The sequence below is a fragment of the Vombatus ursinus genome, unplaced genomic scaffold (assembly GCF_900497805.2).
Source record: "Vombatus ursinus unplaced genomic scaffold, bare-nosed wombat genome assembly UNPS02000577.1, whole genome shotgun sequence".
In the NCBI taxonomy this organism is placed as follows: domain Eukaryota; kingdom Metazoa; phylum Chordata; class Mammalia; order Diprotodontia; family Vombatidae; genus Vombatus; species Vombatus ursinus.
This window is the reverse complement of record NW_020940355.1, coordinates 28513827-28527833: the sequence shown is the minus strand read 5'-3', so window position 1 is coordinate 28527833 and position 14007 is coordinate 28513827. Positions and strand designations below refer to the sequence as shown.

Genomic DNA, 14007 nt, shown 5'->3' with positions numbered 1-14007 from the left:
AAGCAGCCAACATTAGAGCAAAGGCTGGCTGGAGGATCATTTTGGGGGTAGACTGTATTCTTGGTCAGATATAGAGACAGCCTTCAAGCCCCTGTTAGGCTCTGAAAGGCAGAGGCGTGGTGGAAAAAGAACTGGGTTTATAGGGAGAGGATATGGCTTCAAATCCTGCCTCTGCCATTTGCTACCTGAAATTGTCAAAGTTTCAGTTTCAGTTCCCCTAAAGGGGAGTTGGGAGGAACTCCCAGCTTAATCTCATTTGGTGCTTATAAATCCTGACACTTTTTGCCCTTACGTCATAGAAATCTTTTAAACCCATTTCTTTAAAAATTACATATATGCTCATAACTGAGACTTTCTGAGAGACTGCCCTCAAGTACCTAGTCCCATATTGGATAATCTCACCCTTGTGACCAACAGATCAGCCTACATACTGAAAAAAAAAAAAAGATCTTGGTAGCCACATTTTGGGAAATCTAGACATATATATCCTGATTACAGTTAGGTGGCATAATGGATAAAGTCTTGGACTTGATTAAGGAAGACCTGAATTCAAATCCTGCTTCAAAAATTACTCACTGAATCACTATTCTGCTCCTCCCTTTCTTCATCTGTAAAATGAGTTTTTATATCACTTATTGTGAAGACCACATGAAATAACATATATAAAGAGTCTTATAAATTTAAATCATCACACAAATTTTATCTATTATTATAATTATTGATAACTCCAGTGAGCCAAAGGGAGGTGCTTTACTCTGCTACCCCCTTACTATAGTTAAATTACAAAGAAAAATGACAATAATAATTAAAATTGCTAACATTCACAAAGTACTTAAGGCTTAGAAAATGCTTTACATTCATTATCTCACTTGAATTCCCTAAGAGTCTTTTAAGATAACTACTACAGGTATTGTCTTCATTTTATAAATGATGAAACTAAAACTCAGAGAAGTAATTTGCCCTTTGTCACCATTGGAGGTGGAAACTGAACCCAGGTCTGCCTTACTCCAAGTCTTATATGCAATCTATTACACTCCAAGGACTCTCACTTAGGAATTTGTGTCTACTGACTTTTAGTTGTCAGATTGGGGAGATAATGTTTGGCCCATCCCCTGAACTAATTTCCAATAACAATGACAGCAGGGATGAGGTTAGAAAGGACAGAGAAAATCAGTATCTCTGTCTATAAAATCCAAAACAATTCATTAACCTTCAGCCAATGTGGGAATTCAGCCTTTCTGAACTTAGTCTGTTTCTAAATATATAGTCCATTTGTATGTATAATATTCAAGAACCCAGGGTCACCATAGCAAGATGAGGTAGCAGAGCAAGCCTCTAATGGTAGAGAGGTAACATAGACTTAAGAGCAGATCTCGATCTAAGAGGGAGACATTACAGCAGAATATAAAAAGCATAAATAATAAACAACTCCATCATTCTAAATCAAGTCCTACTACTGCTTAACTTTAGTATTCTCAGGCAAGTTGCTCTGTTTGTTAATAACACTATTTGTCATTTACCATTGTAAGGATTAAAGTGCTAATAATAGAGTACTCAAAACTTCCTAGAAGGAACTATATAGCTATTGAAATATTAGTTATTGTTCTCAAAGCTTTGTTACCCCATGGATTGTAACACACTAGGCCCTTCTATCCTCCACTATCTCCCAAAGTCTATCCAAGCTCATGTTCACAACTTCCATGATACTATTTATCCAACTCATGCTCTGCCATTCCCTTTTGCTTTTGCTTCCAATCTTTCCCACCATCAGGGTCTTTTCCAATGAGTCCTGTCTTCTCATTATGTGGCCAAAGTAAGCTTCAGCCTCAGTATTTGACCTTCCAGCAAACAGCCTGAATTAATTTAAGTACTAACTGATACGATCTCTTTGCTGTCTAAGGAACTCTCAAAAATTTTCTCTAAGGGGCAGTTAGGTGACACAGTGGATAGAGCTTGGGCTATGGAGTAAGGAGGACCAGAGTTCAAATCTGATCTCAGATCAGACATTTGACACTTACTAGCTGTGTAACCCTGTGCAAGTCATTTAACCCCAATTGCCTCGCCCAAAAAAGAAAAATTTCTCCAGCACCACAATTTGAAAGCATTGATTTTGAGGCACTCAGCTTTCCTTATAGTCCAACAGCCATACATAGCAACTGCAAAAACCATGCTTTTCTCTTCTCAGTAATACAATGATCTAAGACAATTCCAAAAGACTCATGATGGAAAATACTATTCATCCAGGGAAAAGACTACAGAATCTGAATGCAGATTGAAGTCTACTATTTTCATCTTATTTTGCTGTTGGTTTCTTTCTTTTGGTTTTTCCTTTTGTTCTGATTCTTCTTTCATAACATGACTAACATGGAAATTAAAAGAGAAACAAACAAACATGCCTTTGACTATTTGGACCTTTGTCAGCAATATGTCTTTGCTTTTTAGTATGCTGTCCAGATTTGCTTTCCTTCCAAGGAGCTAGCATCTTTTAATTTCTTGGCTGCAGTTACCATCTGCAGTGATCTTGGAGCCCAAGAATATAAAATCTGAAACTGCTTCCATTTCTTCTCCCTCTATTTGCCTATAAGTGATGGGACTAGTTGCCAAGATTTTTTATTGATGTTAAGCTTCAAGCTAGCTTCTGCATTCTCCTCTTTCACCCACTTCAAAAGGTTTCTTAATTCTTCTTCACTTTCTGCTATCAGACTGGTATCTAATACACATCTGAGATTGTTGATATTTCCCCCAGCAACCTTAATCCAGCTTTTGATTAGTCTAACCCAACATTTTGCAATGATACACTTTGCATGTAAGTTAAATAAAGTGACAACATACAGCCTTGTCATACTCCTTTTCCAATCTTAAACCAATCAGTTGTTCCATGTTCAGTTCTAACTGGTGCTTCTTGGACTGCATACTTGGACCAGATTTTCCTTAGCTATTTGTAAAGCCTCATCAGCCAGCCATTTTGTTTCCTTGCTTTACTCTCTGTTCTCTTTAAATACTTTCAGATTTCAAGGTTATTTAATGATCACTAACACAGAAATCAAGTTGTTAAAATGAATACAATTGGCCAAAACATAAATGAGGAACATTTAGTAATACTTTCATGTTTGAATTTTAGCATAGTGATAGAGACATAAGCGACTTGAAATTACCTTTTAAAAAAAAGTCTCACTAGCTGGAGACTCTAGAGAATTGTGCATGTGTAGGTTGTGATTTGTAGAACAGAAATCTAGTTTCATTGTAGTTTTAGAGTTGAGGGTGAGAAAAGATTAAATGTAGTATATAATTCCTCTCAACCTGTCCTGGCACGCTAAGAAGAACAGGTTCTAACAAGGAATTGTCCTCCCAGCCAGTTACACTGGGAGCTGAAAGTAAAGTCAACCTCTGAACTTTCCAACAAGCACAAATCTTGAGATCAATATGGTTGAATTATATTAGGTTTTATTTTTTTATTAGTAGCTATTTAAGCAATTTAAGACAATGTATTTGTAAATATTTTAATATGGTAAACTCTATATTATTTCTCTAATGCTTGGTAACATTGTCTGCTTATATACTTTAAGGTAGCTGTCTAAATATTAACCCTGTAATTTAGAAGATTATACTTGCTCACTAATTTGCCTTGGATTGAATATTAACTTTTCCCTGCTACCTCTCTCATATCCTCATCTATCACAGACCTAGCCCTCCCCAGTCCCTATACTTTTCTGTCCTTCTATTCCATTAAGTGCTATGGAATCAGCACTCTTTTCATAACAAATCATCCTAGATCTATTCCTCCTTTCAATGTCCTACCATCCATCTTCTGGTACTTACCGAAACCTATCATTCTCCTAAAAGATACTATATTCCTTGCCAGCCTCTGCAACACTGGCCACTATTCTCACCCCAACCCTCTTCCTCTTTTTGCCCTCCGCTCTCATTCTCTTTCTTTTCTCTCCCTCCTCTATCTCTGTCTATCTGTCTTTGTCTCTCTCTGTCTCTCTTTCTTTCATACACACACACACACACACACACACACACACACACACACACACACACACACACAGAGCCAGGAAGAGCTGGTATGTTCCTTGCTCCCCACCAACATTTCTTGACCTACAAAGTACAACCCATAGTCAATAACAAGAATTAATAATAATAACATATAACACTTATATGGTGTCTACTGCATGCCAGACACTATGCCAAATGTTTTACAAATATTTCACAACAACCCTGTGTTGCTTTGTCATTTCAATAATGATGGACTCTTTGTGACCCCATTTGGGGTTTTCTAGGCAAAGATGTTGGAGTGGCTTGCCATTTCTTTCTCCAGTTCATTTTACAGATGAGGCAAATAAGGTTAAGTGACTTGCCCAGGGTCACACAGCTAGTAAAGAGTCTGAGGTCAGATTTAAACTCAGGTTTTTCTGATTCAATGCCAAGTGCTCCTATCTACTGTACCACTTAGCTGTCCTACAACACTATGAGATAGGTGCTATTATTACTCCCATTTTACAGATGAGGAAGCAGAGGCAAATAGAGGTTAAGTAATTTGACCAGGGTCACACAGCTAGTGTCTGTTTTTCTTAATTATAAGAGAAGATTTCATTGTTTTCCTTCAGTCAGAATTGTGATGTAAAGACAAAGATCTTAAATAAATCTTTTTTTAAATTGATACATACAAAAAAGTAACCTGGAGAGAGCAATTTCAGTTGAAGGGTAAAGCTAACAATCAGGCTACAATGTGTTGAGAAGTGGAAGAAGAGAAAGTAAGATTCAATAAGACTAATTTTTCTAGGAGTCTGACTGTGAAAGGGAGGAGAGCTATAAGACAGAAAGTCTGAAGGAATAGTAGGATCAAATAAAGGTTTTTTAAGGTTGGAGAAGACCTGGGTATGTTTGTGGCCAGCACTGATGGAGGGAGAAGATATGAAGAAAGGAAGATAAGATGAGAAGACAATGAAGATGTGAATTCTAGGGGAAAGGAGATGGCCAAAGAGGCAAACTCCTGGAGGAGATCAAAGGCCCAAGCAGAGGGACTGACCTTGGAGAGCAGCGTCACCTCTTCAGAGCACGGAAAAAAAACAAAGAGGGCAGATGTATATATTTATAATAAAGGGCAGGATTTGGACTGTCCAGCTCATTCCACTTTCCATCTGCAGCTCTGCAGCAGATTCAGCTCCATGGATTAAGAGTACTGCCTGTTATGTGCCTCCTCTCTTTCCAGCCTCCTTTTATGTGTTGTAAGGACAACACACCTCCCTAACTACACCTCCCAGACTGTGAGCTGCCTGAAGGCAGGGACTGTCTTTCTTTTTCTTCCCGTATTTATATCCCCAGCATAGTACCTGGCTCATAGTAGGCACTTAATAAATGTTTGCTGACTGACAAGCACTGGATAAGAGTTTGTTAGACTGAATATTTGTCAAATTGGCTCTCCTTTTATTTGGGCAGTTGCAGCATTTAATTTAGTTGGTCTGGAAATGAAATGCAACTCTGTGATCCTAAACTTTAGAAGTAAGGCTTTTCATGGATGGAGTACATAGGATTATAGCTTTAGAGGTAAAAGGGATTTGAACTCACGAAAATGAATCTTCCCAACTCCAGGCCCAGCACTCTATACATTGTTCCACCTAGCTGCTTTTCTTTAAATTATCAGTCCTTTAATTAAAGTTGATGACCTGAGTTCAAATTCAGCCTCAGACACTTGACACTTACTAGCTGTGTGACCCTGGGCAAGTCACTTAACCCTGATTGCCTCACCAAAAAAATTAATTAATTAAAGTTGACATATTGAGAGGTAGAGTAGAGTAGTAGACAGAGAAATGGACTTAAAGACAGGACGCTCTGGGTTCTACTCCCATCTATGACACACACTGGCTTTGCATCACTGAATGAGTGCTCTAAGCAACTGACACTGAGTTACAAGGAAGGTGCCCACCTACATTGGTAGAAGGAGCTTCCTCACCTGGAAATTTCCAAAATCAACAAAATCATGGGTCCTATCCCTACAGTGATTATATTGAGAACAAGGAGTGCCTAGCATAAGGATCATATACTTAAGGAATCTTTCCATGTGGAAACTTTACATTTTTAAGATTTTCTGCTAACACATTACCATCAATTTTAGCTGCAATTATCTCGAGTACTTCATTAAAACAGCTCAGAAGCACTAGAGTTTCATAGGATATTTAGGGTCATTTTGTCAGTATCATTTATGACAAGTAGTCTGGCACCTTGAAAGGGCTTAAAGGCTCTTTGATTTTGTTTGAATCTATAAATTTTCTCAGTTACCTGACCTAGATTTAAGGGTGGAGATTTGGTGCCCTCTCTACAAGCTAAATGAAATAAACACACAAAATGGAGAGTAGATAAAGAGGTGTTAAAAATAAGTGTGTCCTAACAATGTGATACCTTGGCCTAGAGAAGATGGGCCATGCTCCTGGTATCATCTAAAAAAGCTGAGCTCACCAGCTGTGCAGGCAGTCCAGGCAGGGGCCAGCAGTCAAGGAAAAGCAGATCCTGAGATGGATCAGCTCTTCACCTCTCAGGTTATAGAAAGAGACAGAGAGACAAAGAGAGAGACAGACAGACAGAGACAGAGAGAGAGAGATTTCTTTCTCTTCTCTCACCCCCAACCCCCAGTAATGGCACTTGACAGCATTGCTATTTCTCCAATTTGGAGAGGTACATTTGAGATGCATGGAGACGGGAGAAGAGACATACATGTTCCAAGCATACATACATACATAAACACACATGCAAATATGTGTGTATATATGTAAATGTATGTATATGTGTGTGTATACATATACATACATATCTACACACACAAAAGCATCAGCCCAGCAGCTTCAAGGAATGTGGTTCCTAGAAGCAGAGAAGGGCCAACTGTGGTTTCAGGAATTACCCCTGGCAAATGGGTGCTCACATTAGGAAGAAAATAGATTCAGGGAGCCTAGCTACATGAGAACATATAGCAGAAAAGAGAAGAGCATGAGGATTCCATTAGTTAAGAAACTACAGTATCAGAGCTATGCATGCCAGGGCAACACGTCCTCTGTCATTTGTGCCTCACTACCAGAAACTCCAAGCCTGCTCCTTCTCTCCCCACTGATGCTGTATGTATTCATGGGAGACTGAAACCCAGGTTTATGAGGAGAACATTTTATAGTTCTTCCTATGCCATCTTAGTAAATGCTGTTGCTTTGACCTAATTGTGGCTACTGGATTGCCATTTGAAATAAATTCATTGGTTGGGGCTTATGAGCTATAGTGACAGCAGTGCATATGCACAGGATAACCCAATCCAAGGTAGTAGTCAAGACTCCAGTATAAGTATGAGATGAGGTAGTAGCTCCCAAAGGGAATGCTACATACAATATTGTGAAAATAATATTTCTAACACCAACCTCACAGAGTTAGTGTGAAGATTAAATAAAAAAGGTGTGCAAAGTGATTTATTACTTTTGTTATTTCTTATTTTTATTATAGTGCCATATAAATGTAAGCAATTGTTATTAACATGAAAGAATATTGAAATGATATGATTTGTATTTTTTCCTAAACATTCTTGTCACTAAACAACAAAATTTGACAGTTTATAAATGTTTATGGTCACCTATTTCTTATGTTTTTATTGCTGTATGATTTTTTTAAAAATAAGTAAAATACAGTGGTACCCCAAATAAAAGTAATGAAAATTAAAGTAGTAAACAAGCTGTTAGGATGACTATTATGCAAAGACATTTATTTACCTGTTGTAATTTGATTTTCATTTACTGAAAAGGAACTGGATGTTATTTCCCTCTTCCCCTTTGGGCAACAGGACATTGCAAAACGTGTATAGTACCATGACTGTAAGTATTTTTCTCAAATTTTTAATGAGGGAAGCTGAATTAATATTGGTATTCATCTTTAATTGGCAGTGATAGAATTAAACAAAACTGTGACCATCTCAGGTTTGTCTTTTTCTAAATGCTACATATTTGTGGAATTTTTATTGTTAACATCAAAGAAAAAAATTCAGGGCTTTTATAACTTTCCTCAAACTTTCAGGGAAGTGTAATAACCTGTTAGAGAGTGTCAGTTAATATCAACAAAATATTTCCAAACTCTATAAATAGAATTGACTCAGTGAGGATAACCAGAAGCTTGGATAATACCTGGATAAATAAAATCTATAAAATATTTTATTTTAGCCAGCAGTCTAAACTTCACTTCCAATATTTACCAAAGTCTATGAAATTTAAAAAAGAAATGTTAAAAAAAATCTATGAAACAGCAAAATTGATTAATTTGGACATCAACTAGATAACTCTTTTTAGTAACAAAGGTAAGGACAAGCTGAAAGGGCAGAGAAAAACAGGTTGACGGGAAAAAAGAAATGACTAAGAATAAAATATGAGAACAAAATGGAGCAACATTAATAGAAAGCAGATTAAATGGGATGCCAAAGTTTGAATTTCCCAAAGTGATTAATGATTTTATCCAACACATATGTAATTATCATCAGTCCTTTACTGATCTTCATTTCAGTCACTCATCTGAAAATGAATACTTTTCTTCAACAGTGATGCCTCTTTATACAGATAAGAAAACGAAATAACATTTAATCAATTTTCCAACTAAGACTAATAAGTACAGTAGAAAAATCAAAATCTGGACTTGGAGTCAGGACATCTGAGTTCAATTCCTGCCTCAGTCACTTATTATCTGTACCTCAAGAAATCACTTAACCTCCCAGATCCTATTTCATCATCTGTAAAATTAGAATAATAATAATTGCACTACCTACCTGAGGGGGTTCTTATAAGTACTATATAGATGTTGGTTAGAGCAGCTAAATGGTACAGCAGAGTGCCAAGTCTGTAGTTCAGAAGACTCATCTTCCTAAATTGAAATCTAGCCTCAAGACACTTCCTAGCAGCGTGACCCTGGGCAAGTCACTTAACCCTGTCTGCCTCAGTTTCCTCATCTGTAAAATGAGCTGGAGAAGGAAATGGCAAACCACTACAGTATCTTTGCCAAGAAAACTCCAAATGGGGTCACAGAGAGTCAGACATGACTGAATAACATTAACAATAGATGTTGGTTATTGTTATTGTCCTTTTTGTTGTTAAGACTAACCTCAAAGAGAAGCAATGTAAAGCAACAATCACAACCTTATATCTGTGTTACTGGAAGAAATTTCCACAATGTGAATTCCCTACACGGATGAAATCAAAGGTCCAAAACAAAATTTTTTATGAATGTTTTCTAGTATAATGGTCAAACAGAACAAGTTTAAATGGAAAGGAGTGGGGGTGGGGGCAGGAAGACAATACTCAGTGAGAAGAAATAAGAAGTGGAAACGGTACTTCCCAACATCTACCACAAATGAGAATAGGTAGGAACTGAGGGAAAGTAATTTCTAGGCATAGGTGCCACAAATAACATAATGGCAGGTTGCTAAGAAATTTAAGATAAATTCAGTGTGACTGTTTTGCCATTTCCATCAATCTGTGTGGAAGATGGGAAACAATTATTTTATATAAAATTTCTCATTTTTTATCAGTCCAGGAAGTCAGAAAAGGTTTCTATGTCATTGTTAGTTCAAAGATACGCTTAAAGGCAGAGATGATCATTTTTGCTTCACTATCTTTCTGCATCCATTTATACTTTAAAAATCAGAGACTGAAAATCTGATTCTAGTGCCATTGAAATTTGCTAAAACAGTGTCACTATAATTCCACATCATATGCAACTTTCTCTTTTTCTCTTCGTCCTCTGTCAAATTACAGAGGAATCTTTATGTGCTTGTTTCTTTCTTCTCCTCCTACCTATACTTCTGATCTGCCTGCCACAACTGGAATATTGCTTAGGTCTGCAGTAGGTTATGACAGCTAAAGTGATTGCTGACCTCAAGTCTAAGAAAAAAAAACGGAACTGATGTCTAATCTGATATTACTATAGTAGGTTTTAAAAGAATTACAATCTGGTCAGCTAGAAGGCACAGTGGATAGAGCACCAGCCCTGAAGTCAGGAGGACCTGAGTTCTAATGCGGCCTCAGACACGTGATACTCTAGCTGTGTGATCTTGGGCAAGTCACTTAACCCAGCTTGTCTCGCACACAAAAAAATTACTATCTGTTCTTGGTTATCTGTAGTAATGGATATGTTAAAAACTCCACTAAAATAATAATATTTGCATATTTACAAAGCGCTTTACAAGTATTGTCTCTTTTTATGCTCACAACAATTGTGGGAGGTAGATACTATTATTACTCCCATTTTACAGATGAGAAATGTGGGTCAGATAATGCTCTTAAGTGACTTGTCCAGGATCACACAGCTATTAAGTGTCTGAGACTGGATTGGAACCCGGGATTTCCTAAATTCATGTCTAACACTCGGCTTTAATCAATAATTTCGATCTCTTTCTCTAGAAAACCTACAACTGCAAAATTGACCCAACTCTATTTCCTCTCCAGCCCTGCCTGTTTCTGGTGACCAAAAGACCTGAATGAAACTTTGGGTCAAGTCAGAGAAATGGATAAGCGAACAAACCTCGTGAAAATTTTCTGTGGCAGTAAAAGAAGTCGATGTACAAATCCTGAACTCCTGTAAACTCTCTGGAATCAACTTCATTCAGAAAAGGTACTTTTTCACTTACATTAATTGAATACATTAAAACCCGGATAATGCCAAAATATTCACACGACTTTTATGATCGCTCAAGCTTTTCTAAGTAATTCACCTTCCCCAAGGCCGGGTGTAAATAGACATGCAATCTCCCAGCCCCTTATGATGCCCGTTCGCGTCAGAAGCAGCTTTGTCCCTCCCGCCCTCTCCCTCCCGACTTCAGAGGTTGGGAGCGGAGGAAGTAAAGCGATAAACAGATTTCTTCTCCAGGTGAGGAGCCCTAAGGACTTCAAAGGCATTTGCAGCCCCTGTAGCACGCTCCAGTTCCACCTTGCATTTGCGGAGAAGCCACAAACGAGGAGCCAATCTAAGGTCAAGTTTGCTGCTGCCATCTACACGGGCACAGCCGAACTGCGCCCAAACCCTCCAGGGCCACCCAATCCTGCAAAGTCTACAGGAGTCATCAGGACTGGGAGAAAAGGCCTTAGGAGAGATCCCATCCCTGGCGAGGGAGGCTGGCACTGCGGGCCTTTCCCTTCCCGGAAAGGGAGCTAGGGAGCTGAGGACCCTTGAGTCTTGGGTTTCTTTTGTCTTGCCCTCATCCATTTACTTTCTTCTTCTTCCTCCTCTCCCTCCCGCAACAAGAACATGGGACTCCCTCGTGCCAAGACACCATACTCACCTCCTGAAGTCCAGGACCCGCCAGGGGTGGAAGAGGTAGAAATCAGCAGAGAAACAAGCCTTCCAGTAGCAGTCTCCGCCCAGGCCCAGGGTTTACAGGAACCAAAAGCCAAACCAGCAGAGGCGGAGCTGTGACCGCGCTCCGCCCTTGTTTAGTCTCTGAACCCCACCCCAACCCCGCCCCCAATCTCCGCCCCAGCTCCTATACAGCCCCTAAAACTCTACTCTTCCAGGCTCAAGGCCAGCGGTTTGATAGCTACAAGCGCTGGAACGTCTATCTAGAACCTGCTGAACTCGTGGGCCCCTGCACTGCAGTCTACCAAGCCATAGAAGCTGTCACGGGTCAGGCTTGGATCCTCCGCACTCCCTCAGCTTCCTCGCGGGTTATAGATTCCATTCTGCCACTTTCATGTGCATTCCGATGTGACCTGGACTACGGAGAACTCAGATCTACTAATATTTTTCTGGTAGTGGTCCACCTGAATACATGCACTTCTAAAATGTATATTTGGTCTTTGTGCTTTTTTATGCAAGACCACAGACGACCAGTAACTAAGTTGCAAATTTCAAGACTTCCAGGTGGCAGAGTACCGAAGCTTTAGAGTTGTCTGCCCCAGCAATATAAGAAGATGAGAAAAGAACAATCATTAGGAGGATGAAGGGATCTTGTGGTTTTAGACTTTACCTCACAATGTGTTATTTGATTAGATTCAATTCAACAAACATATTCAGTGCCTACTAAATGCCTACTGTGAGAGGTGGTCTTGTTCTTTTTTTACATGTAAGTATTAATTTCCCCCAAACTACAATGTAAACACTTAAGAGGTAAGTAGATAATTTTTATTTTTGTTACTGGGCCTACCAGAGCAGGGGATACTCAGTGAGCAATAAACGTTTGGTGAATAAACAGATGAATGAAAAGAAGTTGAATAAAAGTGAACTTACCTTTTATTTCCAAACTACATTCCTAGGGTTGAATTCAATAGTCCTTGGCTGAAGAAAAGCAATTCAGAATAGATTTTATTTACATCTATGTGGTCCAATGGATAGGAGAGCTCTGGTCCTGGAGTCAGGACAGACCTTAGTAATCCATCTTCAGACTCTTACTAGCTGCGTGACCCAGGGCAAGTCACTTTATTTTTTGTAAATAATTAATGTATTTATTTTTAGTTTTCAAAATTCACTTCCATAAGATTTTGAGTTTTAAATTATCTCCCCCTCCCTTTCCTCCCCCCTCCCCAAGATGGCATACAATCTGATATACATATACATTCATATTAAGCATATTTTCACATTAGTCATGATATAAAGAAGAATTAGAACTAATGGGAGGAACCACAAGAAAGAAGAAACAGAACAAAACAACAAAAGAAAAGGAGAGCAAATAATATGCTTCCATCTGCATTCAGACTCCATAGTTCTTTCCCTGGATGTGGATAGCATTTTCCATCAAGATTCTTTTGGTGTTGTCTTAGATCCTTGCATTGCCGAAGACAGCTAAGTATATCAAAGTCAGTCATCACATAATGTGCCTGATACTGCATACAATGTTCTCCTGGTTCTGCTCACTTCACTCAGCATCAGTCCATACAAATCTTTCCAGGTTTTTCTGAAGTCTGCCTGCTCATCATTTCTTATAGCACAGTAGTATTCCATTACATTCATACACCACAACTTGTTCAGCTATTCCCCAATTGATGGGTATCCCCTCATTTTCCAATTCTTTGCCACCACAAAAAGAGCTGCTATAAATATTTTTGTACATGTGGGTCATTTTCCCATTTGTATGATCTCTTTGGGATACAGACCTAGAAGTGGTATTGCTAGATCAAAGGATATACACAAATTTTATAGCCTCTTGAGCGTAGTTCCAAATTGCTGTCCAGAATGGCTGGATCAGTTCACATCTCCACCAACAATGCATTAGTGTTGCCATTTTCCCACATCTTTTCCAACATTTATAATTTTCCTGTATTGTCATTTTAGCCAATCTGAAAGGTGTGATGTGGTACCTCAGAGTCATTTTGATTTGCATTTCTTTAGTCAATAATGATTTAGAGCATTTTTCATATGACTATAGATAGCTTTAATTTCTTCCTCTGAAAATTGTCTGTTCATATCCTTTGACCATGTATTAATTGGGTAATGACTTGTATTCTTATAAATTCAACTCAGTTCTCTATAGATTTTAGAAATGAAGCCTTTATCAGAGGCATTGGCTATAAAAATTGTTTCCCAGCTTTCTGCTTCCTTTCTAATCTTGGTTGCATTGGCTTTGTTTGTGCAAAAACTTTTCAATTTAAAGTAATAAAGTCATCCATTTTGCATTTCATAATGTTCTCTAACTCTTTTTTGGTCATAAGTTCTTCCCTTCTCCATAGATCTGATAGGTGAACTATTCCTTGCTCTCCTAGTTTGCTTATAGTATCAAATCTTTATATCTAAATCATGTACTCATTTTGACTTCATCTTAGCATAGGGTGTAAGATGTTGGTCTTTGCCTAGTTTCTGCCATGCTATTTTCCAGTTTTCCCAGCAGTTTTTGTTAAATAGTGAGTTCTCATCCCAGAAGCTGGAGTCTGGATATATCAAATAGTAGATTACTATAGTCAATGACTGTTGTGTCTTGCATACCCAACCTATTCCACTGATCCATGGGCAAGTCACTTTAAAAAAAAACTTTGTTTGCCTCAGTTTCATTATCTATAAAATGGA

General features: G+C 38.4%; 1 protein-coding gene across 1 annotated transcript in view; it reads right to left on the bottom strand.

Moving 5' to 3' along the window:
* The window catches only part of CPNE3 (copine 3), a 54909-nt gene extending 43515 nt beyond the window's left edge, over positions 1-11394 (bottom strand). Inside the window, exon 1 of the mRNA XM_027842934.1 lies at positions 11294-11394. The gene's annotated coding sequence lies outside the window, so the exon portion shown is untranslated. The remainder of the gene's footprint in view (positions 1-11293) is intronic.
* Between the last annotated feature and the right edge of the window lie 2613 nt (positions 11395-14007).